A 19,364-nucleotide genomic window follows, 5' to 3' on the forward strand; every position below is an offset into this window, starting at 1 on the left:
TGTAAAACTAACAGGCAACCTGTTAGGTCATGCCTCCGGCATGGCCTAACAGGCAGTTGCAGAAGACAGACCTGGGGGTCTTTGTTAGACCCCCGGCTGTCATGGAAACCCGACGGCGACCCGCGATTTGTTTGCGGGGGCGCCGATCGGGTGACAGAGGGAGCTCCCTCCATCTGTCAAACACATTAAATGCCGCTGTCACTATTAACAGCGGCATTTAATGGGTTAAACTGCCGGAATCGGAGCGCGCTTCGATTCCGGCAGTTGCAGCAGGAGCCAGGCTGTGTATAACGGCCGTGCTCCTGCTGCTGATCGCGTGGGTACAGTCTCAGTACCCGCGCCATCACAGGACGGATATATCCGTCCTCCTGCGCGAACTAGCAGCTGCTGAGGACGGATATATCCGTCTTTCGGCGTTAAGAGGTTAATCGAAACAGAACTTGGCGGACATGCCTCCGATGTGTCGTCGGATCTGGAGAGAAGATCAAAATATTATCGAGATAAACCGCAACACAGAAATAGAGGAGATCTCGGAAGATATTCACGAATTCTTGAAAAACCACGGGTGCGTTACGCAGACCGAAGGTCATCACCAGGTATTCATAGTGCCCGTCTAAAGTGAAGAATGCCATCTACCACTCATCACCTCAATGGATTCGGATCAAGTTGCAAGCCCCACGCAAGTCCAGTTTAGAGAAAATCCTGGCTCCTCGTATACCGTCAAATAATTCGGATATCAGTGGCAATGGGCATTTATTCTTGACAGTAATCTTGTTGAGACCACGGTAGTCAATGCAGAGTCGAAGAGATCCGTCTTTCTTTTTAATAAAGAAGAACCCGGCCCCAGCTGGGGTGGAGGATTTTCGTATGAAACCCCTATCGAGATTCTTCTTGATTAGGCTGACATGGACTGGGTCTCTTGCAAGGAGAGAGGGTATACCTGTCCATGGGGATGTGAAGAATTTGGAACCAGTTCAATTGGACAGTCGTAAGACCGGTGTGGGGGAAGCATCTCAACCTCCTTCTTGCTGAAGACAGCTGCAAACTAAGAAAAATGAGTAGGTAATCCCGCTAATGACTGAGGCAGAGGAGGCTGGACAGGACAGATCTGTAACAGGCAGCGGTAGAGACATTTGTAGCCCCATTGGAGAACTTCTCCAGAATTCCAATAAAGGACTGGTGCATGAAGCCGGAGCCAAGGCAGACCAGGCAGGACAGGATTGACGGCTTTAGGCAAGATGAGAAATGTTATTTGTTTAGTGTGAAGGATCTTCCACTTGGAGCTTCAGTGGCTTGGTCTCGGACACGATGGGATCGGACATGGGAAGTCAATTCACCAAGGCAACAGCCAGAGGCGTCTCCAAAGGGACTGTGGGCAACTGGAGATGATGCACTATGTCTTGTTGGATAAAGATTGCCGCAGACCCTGAGTCCAGCTAGGCAGAGGCCCAGTGCGTCTTCTCGCTGGACACTATGGTCACGATAATGGACAGTTTGGGAGAGAATCTCTTATGTAGCGCCGTTCCACCTAGGGTTGTCTCTCCAACCAATCCTAGGCGCTGGAGTTTCTTGGCTTCTGGGGACGCAGACGCACAACATGGCCTCCGAGACCGCAATACAGACAGAGTCCCGAAGTGCGTCTGCGTTGTTTCTCCTGGACTGATAGCTTGAGACGGTCCACTTGCATAGGTTCCTCAGGTGGAACAACTGATTAGGGCAGCAGGAGTTGCTGGAATGTAGGAGCCAGCCTAGGGAGTCTTCTGTCCCGGCGAACCTCTTGGGACTGTTCCTGGATCCTCATGTCAATCCGGGTGGCCAGAAAAATTCGATCATCTACGGTAGGTGGCAGATCTCGAGTGGCAAGCTTGTCTTTAATATTGGAAGACATTCCCTGCCAGAAGGTAGCCACCAAGGCCTCATTGTTCCAGGACAGCTCTGCCACCAGGGTATGGAACTGACTTGCGTACTCGCCCACGGAGGTGTCTCCTTGGCGAAAGCTCAACAGATGCAGCTGCAGAAGAGACTTTCCCAGGTTCCTCAAATACTGTGCAGAAAGTCTGCAGGAAACACTGTAAGTCACGGATCTATGGTCCCTGACGTTCCCAGATGGGTTATGCCCATGCCAGGGACATTGCCAGTAAGGAGAGAGACTATGAAGGCGATCCATGTGTCATTGGAAGGAAATGTCTTTGCCTACAGTCTGAAGTAGATCTAGCATTGGTTTAGAAATCCCCTGCATGTCCTCGCGTCTCCGTCGTAGTGAGGAAGTAGTAGCAGGGAGAATTGAAGACTGCCAGGAGGTGTAGCAGGAGGAACAGCAGGAGCAACAGGAGCAGGTGCCGTGAAGGCTGCAGTTTGCGCATTCAGTCGATATGCAATGGCATTTACTGCCTGGAGGAGTTGGTCCATTCGTGACCAGAAGTCTCACATATCCGCCTGCATGATTTGCGATGTCATCAAGGTCTTGGGTTTACCTGCGGGGTCCATGGCCTGAGCGTACTGTCACGATCCGTGGGTATGTGGACCCAATAGGCCGCACCACTGTAATGGTGTAGCACCTGGCGAAACAACAGTATGCAAAGTCTATGCAAAGTCCTAGCACAAGAGTATCTGTAATAGTCCAGACAGTAGCAGAGGCCTAAGAACAGATAGAACTTGATGGTAGATAATGCCAAACGTGTCGGATGATACCAGGAGTGGCAGATGACAACAGACGTGGTGTATGACAGCAGGCGTGGCAGATGGCACAATACTACTCCAACACTAGAAAGTGCACAGGAACAAACACAGCACGGGATACAGGACACAGGTAGCAGGGCATGGGAACACAGGGAACAGGATACGACTGAGGGATCATTTGCTAAGACTAACATGGGAATACACAACAATGCTCAGGCAAGGGGTGAAATGGCAGGACCCTTTTTATAGTCCAGGGTGATCTGGGAACAATTGATTATTTACACGCAGCCGTCAGCAGGTAAGGGAAGGCGGCGACCGCGGCCGTTACAGTACCATAGTACCAGGACGTTCTGCAATCCTAAGGCTACATACAGACAAGCGTTGGCAACCTCGGACGTGGAAAAACTGCCATTATTTCACGTCCAAGATGCACTCGTGCGGGACGCGTTGTCACGGATCCCAATAGACTTGAGTCACGCAGGATATGTCCTTTTTTTCATGGACCCTTCACAGGCTCCGTTGAAACGGTTGTGTGAACGGCCCCATTGAAATACATGAGTCCGTTAGACGGCCGTTGCTTTAACGTCCGTCGTACGCACGTGATACACGCTCGTCTAAATGAGCCCTAAGAGTAGGAGTTTGCATTATGCACACATACACACTTGCTGATAAGGCAGCCATGGGAGCTTTGGTGAGAACAAAGGTCTTTTGGAGATTATTGTAATAACTGTGGTGAATAGGGCATGAAGGGTATAAAAGGTGATACCCCTCATGGGGGGAAGCTAATTTGAAACAGACATCTAGAGACTATGCTGCTCTCCTTGAAATATTTCTTATGTTTCAGCGAATGCAACAGAGGTTTCCCCAAGGCTTGAAGTTAAGTGACCATTCCTTTACTCTTTGTATGCTTGCTTATTTTTTGCTATTCTATATATTTTGTTGCTTCTTTGTCTTGTAGGCTTAACTATATTCACTGTAGCACACTCTATATGTATTGCTTTGTTTGGCATAATATTAAGTAAGTTACATTATTTTTCACTTAGCTATTGTGTGTGACATTTGACATTTTTCAATATCTTAAAATCGAGTTTGTGATACCGTAGGGTAGTCACTAGAACTTTTGCAGTCTACACAAATACTTTTTTTTTGATGTCTTGGGTAGCAATTAACATTATATGCATCAAGCTACTATTTTCTCAACTTATTCTTGCAACTATGTTGTAGTCCTTTAATGCTGTAGAGCAGGGGTCTCAAGCACGCAGCCCGCAGGCCGCATGCGGCCCCTGGGGCTGTCATCTGCGGCCCGCAGAACACAGAGCTGCTAGTATCGGCTCTGCTCCGAGACTCTGAAATTCCCTGACATCGCTGTCCACATATGAACAGCGATGTCTGGGGCTTCCCCAGAGCCGGAGTCCCGGGCAGAGCGCTAGTACAGGCTCTGCTCCGGGACTCTGTGGAATTCCCTGACATCGCTGCCCATATATGGACAGTGTGTCAGGGTCTTGCCCAGAGTGGAGCAGAGCGCTGGTGTGGCTCTGCTCTGGGACTCTGTGGAATTCCCTGACATCGCTGTCCACATATGAACAGCGATATCTGGGGCTTAACCAGAGCCGGAGTCCCGGGCAGAGCGCTAGTACAGGCTCTGCTCCGGGACTCTGTGGAATTCCCTGACATCGCTGCCCATATGTGGACAGTGTGTCAGGGTCTTCCCCAGAGCGGAGCAGAGCGCTGGTGTTGGCTCTGCTCCTGGACTCTGTGGAATTCCCTGACATCGCTGTCCACATATGAACAGCGATGTCTGGGGCTTCCCCAGAGCCAGAGTCCCGTGCAGAGCGCTGGTGTCGGCTCTGCTCCGGGACGCTGCGGAATTCCCTGACATCGCTGTCTATATGTGGACAGTGTGCCAGGGTCTTCCCCAGAGCGGAGTCCCGGGCAGAGCGCTAGTATAGGCTCTGCTCCGGGACACTGCGGTATTCCCTGACATATCTGCCCATATATGGACAGTGTGTCAGGGTCTTCCCCAGAGCGGAGTCCCGGGCAGAGCGCTAGTATCGGCTCTGCTCCGGGACTCTGTGGAATTCCCTGACATCACTGCCCATAAATGGACAGTGTGTCAGGGTCTTCCCCAGAGCGGAGTCCCGGGCAGAGCGCTATTATCGGCTGTGCTCCGGGACTCTGGGGAAGCCTCTGACATCGCTGTCCATACATCGACAATGATGTCAGGGGCTTCCCCAGAGCAGGAGTCCCAGTGATTTCAGGAGCACAGCTGGAGTCCCAGGAAGAGCCTACTATCGCTCTGCCTGGGACTCCAGCTCTGGGGTTGCCCCTGAAATCTCTGTCCATATATGGACAGTGATGTCAGGAGCAGAGCTGGAATCCCAGGCAGAGTGCCAGAAGCGGCTCTGCTCCGGGACTCCAGCTTTGGGCAAGCCCCTGACATCACTGTGGTAGCATCTGCAGAGGGCACTGTGGCGCATCTACAGAGGGCACTGTGGCAGAATGTACAGAGGGCACTGTGGCAGCCTCTACAGAGGGCACTGTGGCAGCCTCTACAGAGGGCACTGTGGCAGCCTCTACAGAGGGCACTGTGGCAGCCTCTACAGAAGGCACTGTGGCAGCCTCTACAGAGGGCACTGTGGCAGCCTCTACAGAGGGCACTGTGGCAGCCTCTACAGAGGGCACTGTGGCAGCCTCTACAGAAGGCACTGTGGCAGCCTCTACAGAGGGCACTGTGGCATTATCTACAAGTGGGTGTGGCAGTATCTGAAGAGGACACTGGCATTATCTAGGGGTGTGTTGCATTATCTACAGAGGGCACTGTGGCCTTATCTATGGAGGGCACTGTGGCCTTATCTAGGGGTGTGTGGCATTATCTACAGAGGGCACTGCGGCAGAATCCACAGAGGGCACTGCGGCAGCATCCACAGAGGGCACTGCGGCAGCATCCACAGAGGGCACTGCGGCAGCATCCACCGAGGGCAGTGTGGCACTATCTAAAAAGGGGCTGCCCAATCTTGACATGTGTGCTAACTGAGCCGCCGGACTACATTTAGCGACACTTAAACTGGAAAGCTGGATTGTTGAAATAAGCACGTGGAGAAATATCTAAAATTTTAAACCTAGCGGTATTATTATAGTAATGTAGTGTTATAGTAGTTCAAATAACTAATTGATTAACAATAATTTTGTATTGTATCAAATTTGAAAGTAATGCGGCCCGTCAACTTCCCATTTTTTCTATATGCGGCCCACTTACCCGGCCGAGTTTGAGACCCCTGCTGTAGAGTAAAAGGTCAGTGTGACATTGTATGAAGGGATGCATGTTTCTTTGCTTCTTCAAGAAAAAAAAAGGTAAAACAAACTACGGTCTTCTAAATCTTCTGCGTGACAATTACTCTCTAGAATGTAGATTTATACCATGTACAAAGTCATAACAGAAAAACCAATCTCCAGGCATGAGTGTGCACAAGGTCCTCAAGGACACAGGCTTATATATTAGACAACAGCAATCTCAACCCCTTGTTTGTCATTGGCAAAATGACCTTCTGAATTTAGCTTTATCATTTCATGTTTATGTGTCAAGAGTTCATTGAGGCTGACGGTATAAAAATCTAATTTTTCCTCATCACTTCTGAAAACATACAGTAAATATTTTGTACATTTATGTACAACATCTATCTATCTAGTTTTATACCAACTGTGGTCGAGATGTAACAAATATATGCAGTAAATTGAAACTTTATATGATATTTGAATTACCTGCAAGTTCAGTAGCCTTCTTCATAAGCAAAAATAGACTGAAAAAAGGATAATGTTTTAGAAAAACATGAAAAAGCTGACAACGAAACACTCGTCGTGGCTCAATGGTGGTGGCCTTTTTGTATTTGTGGAACCCAACATGCAGCAACATTTTCGCCGGAGGAACCGATGAATGGAAAGCCAAACGGAAACCAAAGCTTCCGTTTGCATTACTATTGATTTCAATGGTAATGCTTCCATTGCAATTGGTCTCCGTTTGTTTCCGTTCTGTAAGGTTTCTGGTTTTTTTTCGCGGAAACAATAGGGTCGTCGAAACCAACTGAAACAGAAGAATTACCATTGAAATCAATGGTAATGCAAACGGAAGCTATGGTTTCCGTTTTGGCTTTTCGTTCATCGGTTCCTCCAATGGAGAGGTCGAACTCAACCAATGAACGGGAGCCCGACGCTGATGTAAACAGGCCCTAAATGTATTATTCATTGATTTATTAATAACAACATTTCAATATTGCCAAGGTAGTGACTTATTCTGTGTAATGGGACTGTATATGGATATTGTCTCTGCTGGGGTGAATATACCCTTTTATTTTGTATTGCTTTTTTCTATATATATTTATATATTTATAGCAGGTGTGCGGGGCAAAATTTTGGCCATGTCTACCACACAGATTTTCCATTTTTCTTCATGTTTAAATAAGATGTGCATTGTGTATTTTAAAAATTGTGTAAACTTCCTGATGAAAGGAATAGTTCTGTTGAAACTTTACACTTGAAAAAAATAAAGAATTGTTATACTCACCTCTGACGTACCTGAGTTTTCTTGAAGCAGCGCCTCCTGGACTTCATCTCTAGCCTACCGGTTATGTGTCCATAACGACCACTCCGCCAAGTGTCCCGAGGGGAGGGACGGCAAGAGCTTCAGTATCTCAAGCAATCTAAGGTGTTGTAATCAAAATAAAACAAATATAGCTGAGCATGCAACCAACTAAATCTATATTAATTGTATTCCTATATTCATTTTATTTATTATATATAAATAGAGGTTTTTAAAGGATTATTTAGCAGTAGTAGGGTGCTCTGTCAGGTGAAGCAGCAATGTTGCAACAAGCATACGGAAAGGATAGTAGCTTAAGGCAAATACAACAGCCTTTTAAAATTCACTGTAAAAACATTTACCAAAGTAGTTTAGATGTGTTTTTTAGAAGAGCCAAAATGTAATATCTACAATATAAGGGAAATGTTCCTGCGTTAATATTTTAAAATGACTAAAAATACTTTTACTTCATCTGGGAAAAGCCTGCATAGGAATCTTTTAATTTAATGCATTTTAACTCAATTTCAGCACATGTATAAAATGAAATAGAATTTCCTGTGATTGATACTGTGTGTGCGATAAGTTATACTGAACTGTCTACTTCACCGAAGATGGTTCTCAGACGACTTAAAATAAAAATAATCAAGGGGCTTAAAAAAAAAAACAATGCTACAGAAAAGACTCTTCACTTGCTGTCACAAAATAAAATTAATTGTATAAAAGAGTATTTGTAAAATGTATGAAGTACTGTATTTTTTACACGATAAGAAGCAGAAAAGATAAGAATGGAGAATAATACTAGGATGTTATATTTTGCTAACAGGAAATATAACTGGGCAATATTGCAGCCTGTAGCAATATATTGGCTATATTGTCTGCCATTGTTTATTAACCCCTTAAGGATTGAGACATTTTTTATTTTCGTTTTTCACTCGCGGAGCTATAACTTTTTTATTTTTACATCAAAAGAGTGATGTGCGGGCTTACTTCTTGCGGGAAGAGCTGCAGTTTCTAATGGCACAATTTAAAGTACCATGTAATGTACTGGGAAACTGAAAAAAACACAAATTTGCTGGCTGAAATTGGAAAAAAAAGATTCCTACATTGTTTTTTGGTTTTCATTTCTTATGGTTTTCACCGTGTGGTAAAAACGACAACTTAACTTTACTAATATGATTACGGTGAAACCAAATTTATATAGTTTTTTTTATATTTTACTATTTTATTATGTTTCAACCCCATTATGAGAGCCATATATATTTAATTTTTCCGTGGATTGAGAGGGATGAGGGCTTATTTTTTTGCGGAATGAGCTGTAGTTTTTATTAATACATATAACTTTTTTATCACTTTTTATTACATTTTATTTAAGAGCTAAGCTGACAAAAAAACAGCGATTTTGGCGGTTTACCGTGCAAGTTAAATAATGGTATATTATAATAGTTCAGACTTTCACGGATGCAGCGATACCAATTCTGTTTATTTTTTACAGTTACTTAGAGGAAAAATGGGAAAAGGTTTTTGTAACATTTTTTTTTTTCACTACTAATAACTTTATTAAACTTGTATTTTACCCATTTTATCGGTCCCCCTAGGGGACTTGAACCAGTGATCGTTAGATACTAATGTATTCCAGTGTATTGTCTTTTTTACAGGCTTCTGTTTTGCCGTGCCGGAGGCAACCATAGGCAACCCCCGATCGCGTTGTGGGGGCGACGATGAGATGTCGGAGGGGGCCGCCCCCATATATTCAATGCCTCAGATGCTGCTGTCTCGATTGACCACAGCATTTGAGAGGTTAAATGGCCAGGAACAGCGTGATCGCTGTTCCTCCCTTTTAGTCCTGGGTGTCAGCTGTAAAACACAACTGACACACGCTGAGCACTCCATACTTCCCTATGACGCTTATCACATACATGTACCTGATAATGTGTCAAGGGTTTAAAGAAGCTCTCCTGGAATTTTTTTGTAATCTTATGGTCTATTCGTAATGCTTATCTGGTTAATTTTCTTACGGGCATATTTCTTCTTGAATTATCAGCTCTGTTCCTTCGGTTATACCACGTGACCTGCTCTCTAACTCTCTGAATCACACACCCTCTTTAGTATGGAAAGCAAGTCAGTCTTTCTTTGCATTCCTATGAGAGCCTCAATCTGAATCTCATAGGCTGGCATAGAAAGACTGACTTCTGGTCCAGACTGAAGGTACTGTGTGATTTGGAGAGTCAGAGTGCAGGTCACTTTTATAACCAAAGGAACGGAGCTGTAATTCAAGAAGAAAGCCACTGCTAAGAAAATGACCTGCACAGCTATTTACGGGACCAAAATGGTTAAAAAAAATTTAATTTTTCATTATTTTATGGATTGGTACGAGTATGACAATACTAAATATATATATCGATTTTTTTTATGTTTTACTACTTTTGTACAATAAAAGTATTTTTTTATGAAAAACGTTTTTACGCCATTGCATTCCATCATTTCTTTATTTTTCCTTTTATTATTACTCAGTATATCAAAATGTTATTGCCTGTCAGTAATAAACTGTTAATTAGGAGGTGCCCTTGGCATAGCCTAATAGGCAAATATCCATGGCAGGCCTAGGGACCTTTGTTAGGCCCCAGGACCTTTATTAGGCCCCAGCTTCCATGTCAAGCCTCGGTGGTGCAGATAGGGTGACAACCACTTAGATGCTTCAGATGCTTTTGATAGTGGCATCTAAGAGGTTAAATGACCGGGATTGGAGTTACCTCTGATTCCAGGCTTTGCAGCAGGATGTAGGCTGTGCGTTGATGGCGCAGACACAACTCCTGTGCCCGTGCCATCCCATGGATGTACTATTACGTACTATTGAGAAGAAGAACACCAGAACATGTTTTTACTTTTCTCTCTCTAAATTAATGCTAATAATTTACAATGGTTAGTCTGTTGTGTAAATGGGAAGATGCAATTGATCACTGTTCCGACAACTAACATTGGTAATAAGCATAGTAGTGCAGACATTCCACAGTTGTGAGCATCAATCTGTTTCTATAAGCTACGAAACATTACCACTAAAGTAATCAACACAGCTCAGGAACATCCAGCCGGGGACAACTGAGCATAATATTGAGGAATCTCCCTGACTCCTGACTCTTGAACAGGAAGCCAGCAATGGCTCCTGCAAGAATTTAAGAGGGCCCTAGGACTGCAACGCTTTCTTGTAAACAATGTTTTTTGTATTTTTTATCCGGTGCCAAGTTGTAGAGATTCTTTCCAGTGCCGACTCTGGAGCAAGCAACATATAGTTTCCCATGGGAAAAACAGGGACTTTGAAGGTGTATTCCTGCCACTTTCTGGGATTGACCTTGAGCCTTGTTAATTGTCATTGCGAAGGCTAGGCTTACTGGGAACTGTTGCCGCTTGAACTCGAAAGGAACATCATTGGAGCGAGGGGAATGCGAGGAATAAAGACAATTCCCCCTTGGCACATCCTGTTAGTTTAGTGGCCTCGATGACGTGATCCATCAACTTCTTGACACACAGCCTCGTCCCGTTGCAAAGTTTCGGAGCCTCAATGTTTTTCAACAGCATGATAGGTGAGCCAACCTTCAACATCAATCGATGGGCAGGTAAGCCAGGTGGCTCGAGAGAGTTGAGAAATTCTGTCAGATAGTACACCGCCTGATCGGGGTCAATAACTGTGTCGGTGGACTTGTACAGCTTTTCTTGACCTGGCAGAGTCATTTGAATTTGCTGATTGATGGCGTTGACAGAATCGTTCTTTGGAGCCAGTATTGCCCGTTGACATAAACATTCATGATCTCTGTAGTTGAAGGCGATGTTGGGAAAGACACTTTTTGTAAGCTCTTCCACCGACTTGGTAAAATTTGCTAAATCATCATGGAAGCTGTTCAGATCCGTCCCATTGTCAACTTGAACATTTCCATTCCCCAGATTGAGTAATCTGCTGGCAATCTCAACAGCTGTGGTATCTCCATGCAGATGAACTCGCATATTGGTAGTCAGACTCATCTTCTTCACATGCCTCCACAACACTGACTGCTTCAAGCAAGCTTTCAATTCGTCTGCTGGTGTTCCCTTTGGAACAATAGGCAACGTCTGACGGAAATCACCGGCCAACACCAAGACGACACCTCCCATGACTGTATTGTTTCCACGCAAGTCCTGCAGGGTACGATCCAGAGCTTCAAGTGCCAACTTGTGTGCCATCGTGCATTCATCCCAATCATCAAACATTCATGCAGGACATTTGCCACACCTATACCTTTGCTGATGTTACAAACAGGAGACGCATTTCGAGTCAAGTTGAGCGGTAATTTGAACCGCTGAATGGGCAGTTCTGCCACCATCCAGCAATGTTGCCACAATGCCTGGGGAAGCAACAGCCAGAGCAATCCTGGATTGTTGTCGGATCTTTGCCAACAACAGGTTTATGACAAACGTCTTTCCTGTTCCGCCAGGAGCATCCAAGAAGACAATACCACTGGTGTTTTTCACAACCATCTCCAAAATCTGATTGTACGCCGTCGTTTGGTCAGCAATAGAGATGAGCGAACTTATCAAATGTTCAGTTCGGCTAATTCGCCGAATTTCACGAAAAAGTTAGATTCGGACTGAACTAGTTCGGACCGAACCTATAATTTCCGTGCGCCGAGCATGGTACTGTCCAGGGTGCTGAAAGAGTTAATGGGCTGCACTAACTCTTTCGGCAACCTTGACAGTACATGCTCGGCACGCGAGAAATACAATTTTAATGTAATAAAAAAAAATAATAATACGTTCATACTTACTTTCCTCCTGTCCGGCCTCCAGCGATGACGTTTCATCCATGTCGCCGCTGCAGCCAATCACAGGCTGTAGTGGCGGTCACGCACGTCAGGACGACGACAGAAGGCCGGCCTCCAGGGATGACGCTTCATCCCACGTGACCGCCTCTGCAGCCAATCACAGGCTGCAGCGCACTCTACACTACACTACACTACACTACATTACATTACATTACATGCGTTGTGGCGCAGATGACGTAATCATATCAGGCACACGTGATTATGTCATCTGCGCACACCGCTCCGTTATTGTGAATGGGAGCAGTAAGAAGAAAAGTGACGGGACCGTTCAAATCTTCGTGGGAACGTCTTAGGTGAGTTTATTTATGTATGTATGTTTGCATGTATGTATATATGTTGTCATGTATGTATGTTGTCATGTATGTATGTGTATATGTGCATGTATGTTTGCATGTATGTTTGCATGTATGTATGTTGGCATGTATGTATGTTGTCATGTATGTATGTGTATATGTGCATGTATGTTTGCATGTATGTATGTTGTCATGTATGTATGTATGTATGTATGTATGTATGTTGTCATGTATGTATGTATATATGTGCATGTATGTTTGCATGTATGCTGGCATGTATGTATATATGTGCATGTTTGTATGTATATTTGCATGTATATATTTGCATGTATGTTTGCATGTATGTATGTTTGCATGTATGTATGTATGTATGTATGTATGTATGTATGTTGGCATGTATGTATGTATGTTGTCATGTATGTATATATGTGCATGTATGTTTGCATGTATGTTGGCATGTATGTATATATGTGAATGTTTGTATGTATATTTGCATGTATGTTTGCATGTATGTATGTTTGTATGTATGTATGTTTGCATGTATGTATGTTGGCATGTATGTATGTTGGCATGTATGTATGTATGTATGTATATATGTGCATGTATGTATGTTTGCATGTTTTTATTTTTGCATGTATGTTTGCATGTATGTTTATATATATGTGCGTGTATGTAATTATGTTTGCATGTATTTATGTTTGCATGTATATTTGTGCATGCTTGTATATATGTATGTATGTATGTATCTTTGCATGTTTGTATGTATGTATGTATGTATGTATGTTTTCATGTGTGTGTGTGTGCATGCATGCATGTATGTATGATAGTTTGCATGTATGTATGTATATATGTGTGTATGTTTGCATGTATGTATATTTGCATGTATATATGTGCATGCTTGTATATATGTATGTATGTATGTTTGTATATATGTATGTATGTATGTTTGCATGTATGTTTGTTTGTTTGTATATATGTCTGCTGGCGCCCTGTATCTAAGACAACTTTGTGGCAGGCTTCTATACATGGTATAACAGTCAGTATCACACATTAAACTGAATCTAAGCCTACGACATGTTTTATTTCATTTTTTTTTTTTTTTTTTTTACAGGTTTGGTGTTTGGACTACGTCGGTTTCGAGGACTACTTAGATTACTTTTTTTTTTTTTACAATAAAATGGTTAATGAGGGTTGTGTTGGGGGTGCTTTATTTCAATAAAATATTTTATCTATATCTTTGTCTTTTCTTTTCAAATTTTATTACTACCACTTTAGTAATGGCCGCTGTCTGAGTGACAACATCCATTACTAAGGCGAAGCTTAGTGTTAGCCGGTGCAGAGGCTAACACTAACCACCATTATTACCCCGGTACCCACCACCACCAGGGGTGCCGGGAAGAGCTTGGTACGATCCAGTACCCGACCATCTGTTGTGATGGTCGGGGTCTTGGGTGGCCGCAGGCTTGTATTATGAGGCTGGGAAGAGCCAAAAACAGTGGACCTTGCCACCCTTGTAATGCTAGGCTGCTGCTGCTGCTGTGTTGTATCTGGCTGGTTATAAAAGTGGGGGGGACCCCACGTCATTTTTTTAAATTATTTATTTATAAATTTTTTATTTTTTTAAAAAAAGACATGGGGTTCCACCCAATTTATCATAACCAGCCACATACAACACAGTGTTATTAGCTTGGGAATGGACAAAACCAGTGGCCCTTCCCACCCATGTAATGCCAGACTGCTGCGGCCTTGTATATGGCTGGTTATTAAAAATGTGGGGGACCCGTCTAGTGTTAAATTTGTTAAATTCAAAAAAAAAAACCAGCCCGATACAACACAGCAGCAGCCTAGCATTACAAGGGTGGGAAGGTCCACTGTTTATGGCCCTTCACAGCCTCATAATACCAGCCTACGGCCGCCCCAGTACCCGACCATCACAACAGATGGTCGGGTACTGGATCGTACCAAGCTCTTCCCGGCACCCCTGGTGGTGGTGGGTACCGGGGTAATAATGGGTGGTTAGTGCTAGCCTCTGCACCGGCTAACACTAAGTACCGCCTTAATAATGGACGAGGTCAATCAGCCAACTGCCATTATCTAGGCACTAATAAAGTTTAAAAAAAAAACACAAAGACAATTCTTTTTTATTGAAATAAGAAATCCCCAACAAAACCCTCGTTAACCATTTTATTAAAATTTTAAAAAACGTAGATCTCCGCAGTAGTCCAACGAATCGAAGATGTAGTCCAATCGGTACATCAAAATCTGCAACAACATAAAAAAACAGTTATCAATGTGAACAATAACCACACACACACACACACACACACAAACACATGTACAGAAACAGACCCATATATACACAAACACACACATATACAAACAAACACACACACACACACACACACAAACATATATACACAAGCAGAAAAAATGGGACATAGATAACATCAAAACCACAAAAAAGGCCATACTTACTAGGTAGGTGGGTGAAAACCCGTTCCCAGCAGGACGCAGACAGGTCAAAAAATGCTGCAGAAGGAGTGTGCATTAAATTGTGATAGCCACTCCCACTAGTCTTGAGGGGAGTGGCGAACTAAGTGCTCAAAGGTGTGCGATAAATGAGTGTCAGTGTAGTGCTAGGGTGTGAATGTATGGTAAAAAAGAAATATGTATGTATGAAAGTGTCAGAACTGTGTAATAATGTAATAAAAATAAATATTAAATAAATGTGATGAATAGGGGTCAGTGCTGTGAATAGTACATGGGGTGTCAGTACTATGTGTAATACGTGGAGGGATAATGTGCTGGTCGTCAGGCACGGCGTATCTTGCCGAATAACAGCCTATTTGTAACGCCGCTAGTGTTAGCTAAAGCGGGCTGCTCTGCATGCCAAACCAAACGCCAGCACATCATGCCCTCCCAGCATATAAGACCTGGCTGCGTCCTGAAAAAAAGTAGTATACATAGTAAAAAATATCCATGAAACATGGGGTATTAGTTGTTATTTTGGCCAAAATACGCAAAGCTCACAACCCAACGTCAAGGGTCCCCAGTGCCTTGCGAGTCCCTAACTAGAACTTTTCGTTCCTAATTTCAAAACACAAGCAGAAAAAATGGGACATAGATAACATCAAAACCACAAAAAAGGCAATACTTACTAGGTAGGTGGGTGGGTGAAAACCCGTTCCCAGCAGGACGCAGACAGGTCAAAAAATGCTGCAGAAGGAGTGTGCATTAAATAGATAGCCACTCCCACTAGTCTTTAGGGGAGTTGCGAACTAAGTGCTCAAAGGTGTGCGATAAATGAGTGTCACAACCATATATACACAAACACACACACATAAACACACAAACACATACCCATATACACACATATACACAAACACACATATACAAAAACACACACAAACATCTACATACACACACACACACACACACACACACACATACAGTTCACAGCAGCACAGAGTATTTCAGGAGATGAGCGTGCGGATCTTGTGCGGGGTGGTGACTTGCCAATCATGTGAAGGTGTTATTGAGGACAGGAGTGGAGGAGAGGTAACAGACTGAGCTACGTAATGGTAAGAGCAGAGTTCACAGCAGCACAGAGTATTTCAGGAGAGGAGCGTGCAGATTTTGTGCTGCTGTGAACTCTGCTCTTACCATTACGTAGCTCTCAGTTTGTTACCTCTCCTCCACTCCTGTCCTCAATAACACCTTCACATGATTGGCAAGTCACCACCCCCCTGCACAAGATCCGCACGCTCATCTCCTGAAATACTCTGTGCTGCTGTGAACTCTGCTCTTACCATTACGTGGTGACTTGCCAATCATGTGAAGGTGTTATTGAGGACAGGAGTGGAGGAGAGGTACAACTGAGCTACGTAATGGTAAGAGCAGAGTTCACAGCATCACTGAATCTGCACGCTCATCTCCTGAAATACTCTGTGCTGCCTTAAACTCTATGGACAGGTCAGGATCTTGTTTCTTTTAAATGCTGCACTGTAGCGCAGCCTTATATAGTGGATCGAGCGGGTTCCCCAGCAGCATTTAAAAGAAACAGGATCCTGACCTGTCAACAGAGTTTAAGGCAGCACAGAGTATTTAAGGAGATGAGCACAGCCACGGGCAGCCGGTTGTTTTTCCGAGCCGTGCTCCCATTATAAAATATATTACCCGTAATGACGGGTGGCTACATGTGTGCACCCGTCATTACGGCAGCGTTGCTAGGCGACGTCAGTAAATAGTCACTGTCCAGGGTGCTGAAAGAGTTAACTGATCGGCAGTAACTGTTTCAGCACCCTGGACAGTGACTACCGATCACAATATAGAGTAACCTGTAAAAAAAAAAGACGTTCATACTTACCGAGAACTTTCTGCTTCCTCCAGTCCGGTCTCCTGGCCGTTGCCTTGGTGACGCGTCCCTCTCGACATCCGGCCCGACCTTCCTGGATGACGATACAGCCCATGTGACCGCTGCAGCCAATCACAGGCTGCAGAGGCCTCTGCAGCCAATCACAGGCTGCCGCGTCAGAAAAGAAGGTCGGACTGGAGGAAGAAGAGGGACTCGTCACCAAGACAACGACCGGGCACGTATGAAATGCTTTTTATTTTATTTTTAATCAGCAGCTTCTTTTCGCTATCAGTGATTGATAGAGAAAAGTGGCTGCCGATTTGTATAATATTTTTGACCGGGTTCGGTCAAAACGGGTTCGGCCGAACCCGGTGAAGTTCGGATTCGCTGCGAACCGAACTTTTCCGGATGTTCGGACTGAAACCGGGTTCGGTTGTCCCGGTTCGCTCATCTCTAATCAGCAACCAAAAGAGGTTCATTCATTGCAAGATAAGTCTCCAGAGAGCTCATGTCATAGCTTGTTTCTCGAAGAAATTCCCGTCCAAGTCTTTCGTCATTGTTCCTTTCCGTCGCGGGAAGTCCCAGTTGCTCAAGTCTCTTTCCAACCATCATGAGGGCCTTTTCTTTAAGTAGGATCAATGACATGTTGAACATTTGCGGAGTACAGATGTCCAATTGGAGTCCCGGCTTTTGCCGTCGTGCTTGCAGAAGAACATCCTCTGAGAGGTGCTCTTTGTACTTTTCCCACAGTTCAAGTGGCTTGGATGGTCCACACGTCGTGAGTATGACAGCAAATAGGTTTCGTAAGCTTGCTGGTAATTGGCAGGTTGCTGCTTCCTCTAAAGTCTTGTCCCAATGAGAATCACTCTCAAGTAGTCCCCTTTCTTGACATGCTTGCCGATAGGTTGTACAAACATGGTCGCCAACAGTCTTGAGGCTAACAAATGATGTCGGGCCTGCTACTGTGTGAAGAAGCAACCGGAGGAAGAAGCACTCATGGTTGCTTGGGTGCACTGTGTAGAGCATCACTTGACTTGATTCCAACATGACCTTCAACTGGTGTTCCTTGGACTCTTCGCTTGAAAACTCTTGTAGATTTATTCCACGTATAATACTTTGGAACATCGCAGTATAGGAGTGTCGTTGCAAAGTCATCTTGTTGGCAAAGCTTGAATAATGCTTTCAGCGTGGTGTCTTTGGGCTGCAAAACTTGTTGTGCAGCAGTTTCCTCGGTGAAGTAGACTCTCTGTCCATTTTCCAAGTGGAGGTTGAGATGAACTACCGTCGGATAGCGGTCGTTAATTGGAAAGTCCAAAATTCGTCATACAGCCTCTACTGATGTAACGTCCAGTTTGGAAGTGATCGATTTCAATAATTGTTCTTTCTTGTCTTTCTTGGCGATTGATTTCAACAGTTCGTCTTCCTTGTCTGTCCAAGCCAAATGCTGCTTGATACGATCCTTTGTTGACATTTGCAGATGTACTTGATCGCCTTAACTGAGTTGCAATATTCAACATTGACGTGAGATTGAAAGGTCTTGGAAAGAAATGGCGAGTAGGGTACAATCCATCTGTTGTCGACCTCTATGTCCTGGTAACTATTGCCAATCTTCATCAATGCAGTGAACTCGTCTTCTCCCACTTGCCTTCTGCGATAAAGTGGATAACCATCATCTCCAGACTGTTTCATGGATCAGCTGTCTTGGGAATCTCTTTGTACAGAAGCCATCTTTCATGCATGGGGAGCTTGGATTCAGTCTTCCACATGGTCCATGGACCATGTTCTTCTTGATGATGTCGAATAGCTTTTGATCTTCTTGTGCATTTGGGATCTCTGCACTAATGATAGAATCGATCTAATTTGGTTGGATCTTCTCCTTCAGCCAGATCAGTATATGTGCGTGAAGCAAACCTCGTTTTTGCCATTCGATTGTGCACATGAAGCATTGAGTTTCTCCAATTACCTTGCCCTTCGTGAGGACATTCATGAACCTGATAACCTTTTGTCGAAAGACTCTGGCTACCAGATCGTGTCTATCAGTCGCCGATTGTTCTGGCAAGAGCTCTTGGCAAATTTTTTTCCATCTTGGGTTGCACGTAAAAGTAATAAACATGTCAGGCCTTCCGTATTTTCGCACATATGTCATGGAGTCTTGAGTGTATTCGTGCATATTTTGAGGGCTCCCTGTGAAGCAGGAATGCAAGATAACCATCTGACCAACATTGCTCGGGTTTCCATCGTTGACAACAGCATCTCGAAGGTGGATTGAAACGGATGAAGCAAAGTTGCTCTGTTTTGATTTTGGCATACATAAATCAACCAAAAACTGATGGAAAGATTTTGGCAAATCAACAGGTGATTTGAATAGCTCGCCCGCATCATAATTCGATAGGCGTGGAAGGCCATGCACAAAACTTTTTTCCAGGCGGTAACATTTCCGGTACTTGGATTTGTTTGGAAGATTTGAATATCGTATCTGTCTTCACCTTGCCAAAAGATCAGTGGGTACTGAAGTGCGTCATATGATCGATCGGGTTCAGAAACTCTCTGCAGTTGATTATCACGCTTTTGCAGCACAATATCCCGATTTTCAAATTCCCCAACGATGACGACAG

At 44.2% G+C, this 19,364-nt stretch overlaps 1 pseudogene; it reads right to left on the reverse strand.

The window, feature by feature from the left end:
• Positions 1 to 10,422: 10,422 nt before the first annotated feature.
• On the reverse strand, positions 10,423 to 19,057 carry LOC142652537 (uncharacterized; annotated as a pseudogene).
• Between the last annotated feature and the right edge of the window lie 307 nt (positions 19,058 to 19,364).

The sequence above is a fragment of the Rhinoderma darwinii genome, chromosome 5, assembly GCF_050947455.1.
Source record: "Rhinoderma darwinii isolate aRhiDar2 chromosome 5, aRhiDar2.hap1, whole genome shotgun sequence".
In the NCBI taxonomy this organism is placed as follows: Eukaryota; Metazoa; Chordata; class Amphibia; order Anura; family Rhinodermatidae; genus Rhinoderma; species Rhinoderma darwinii.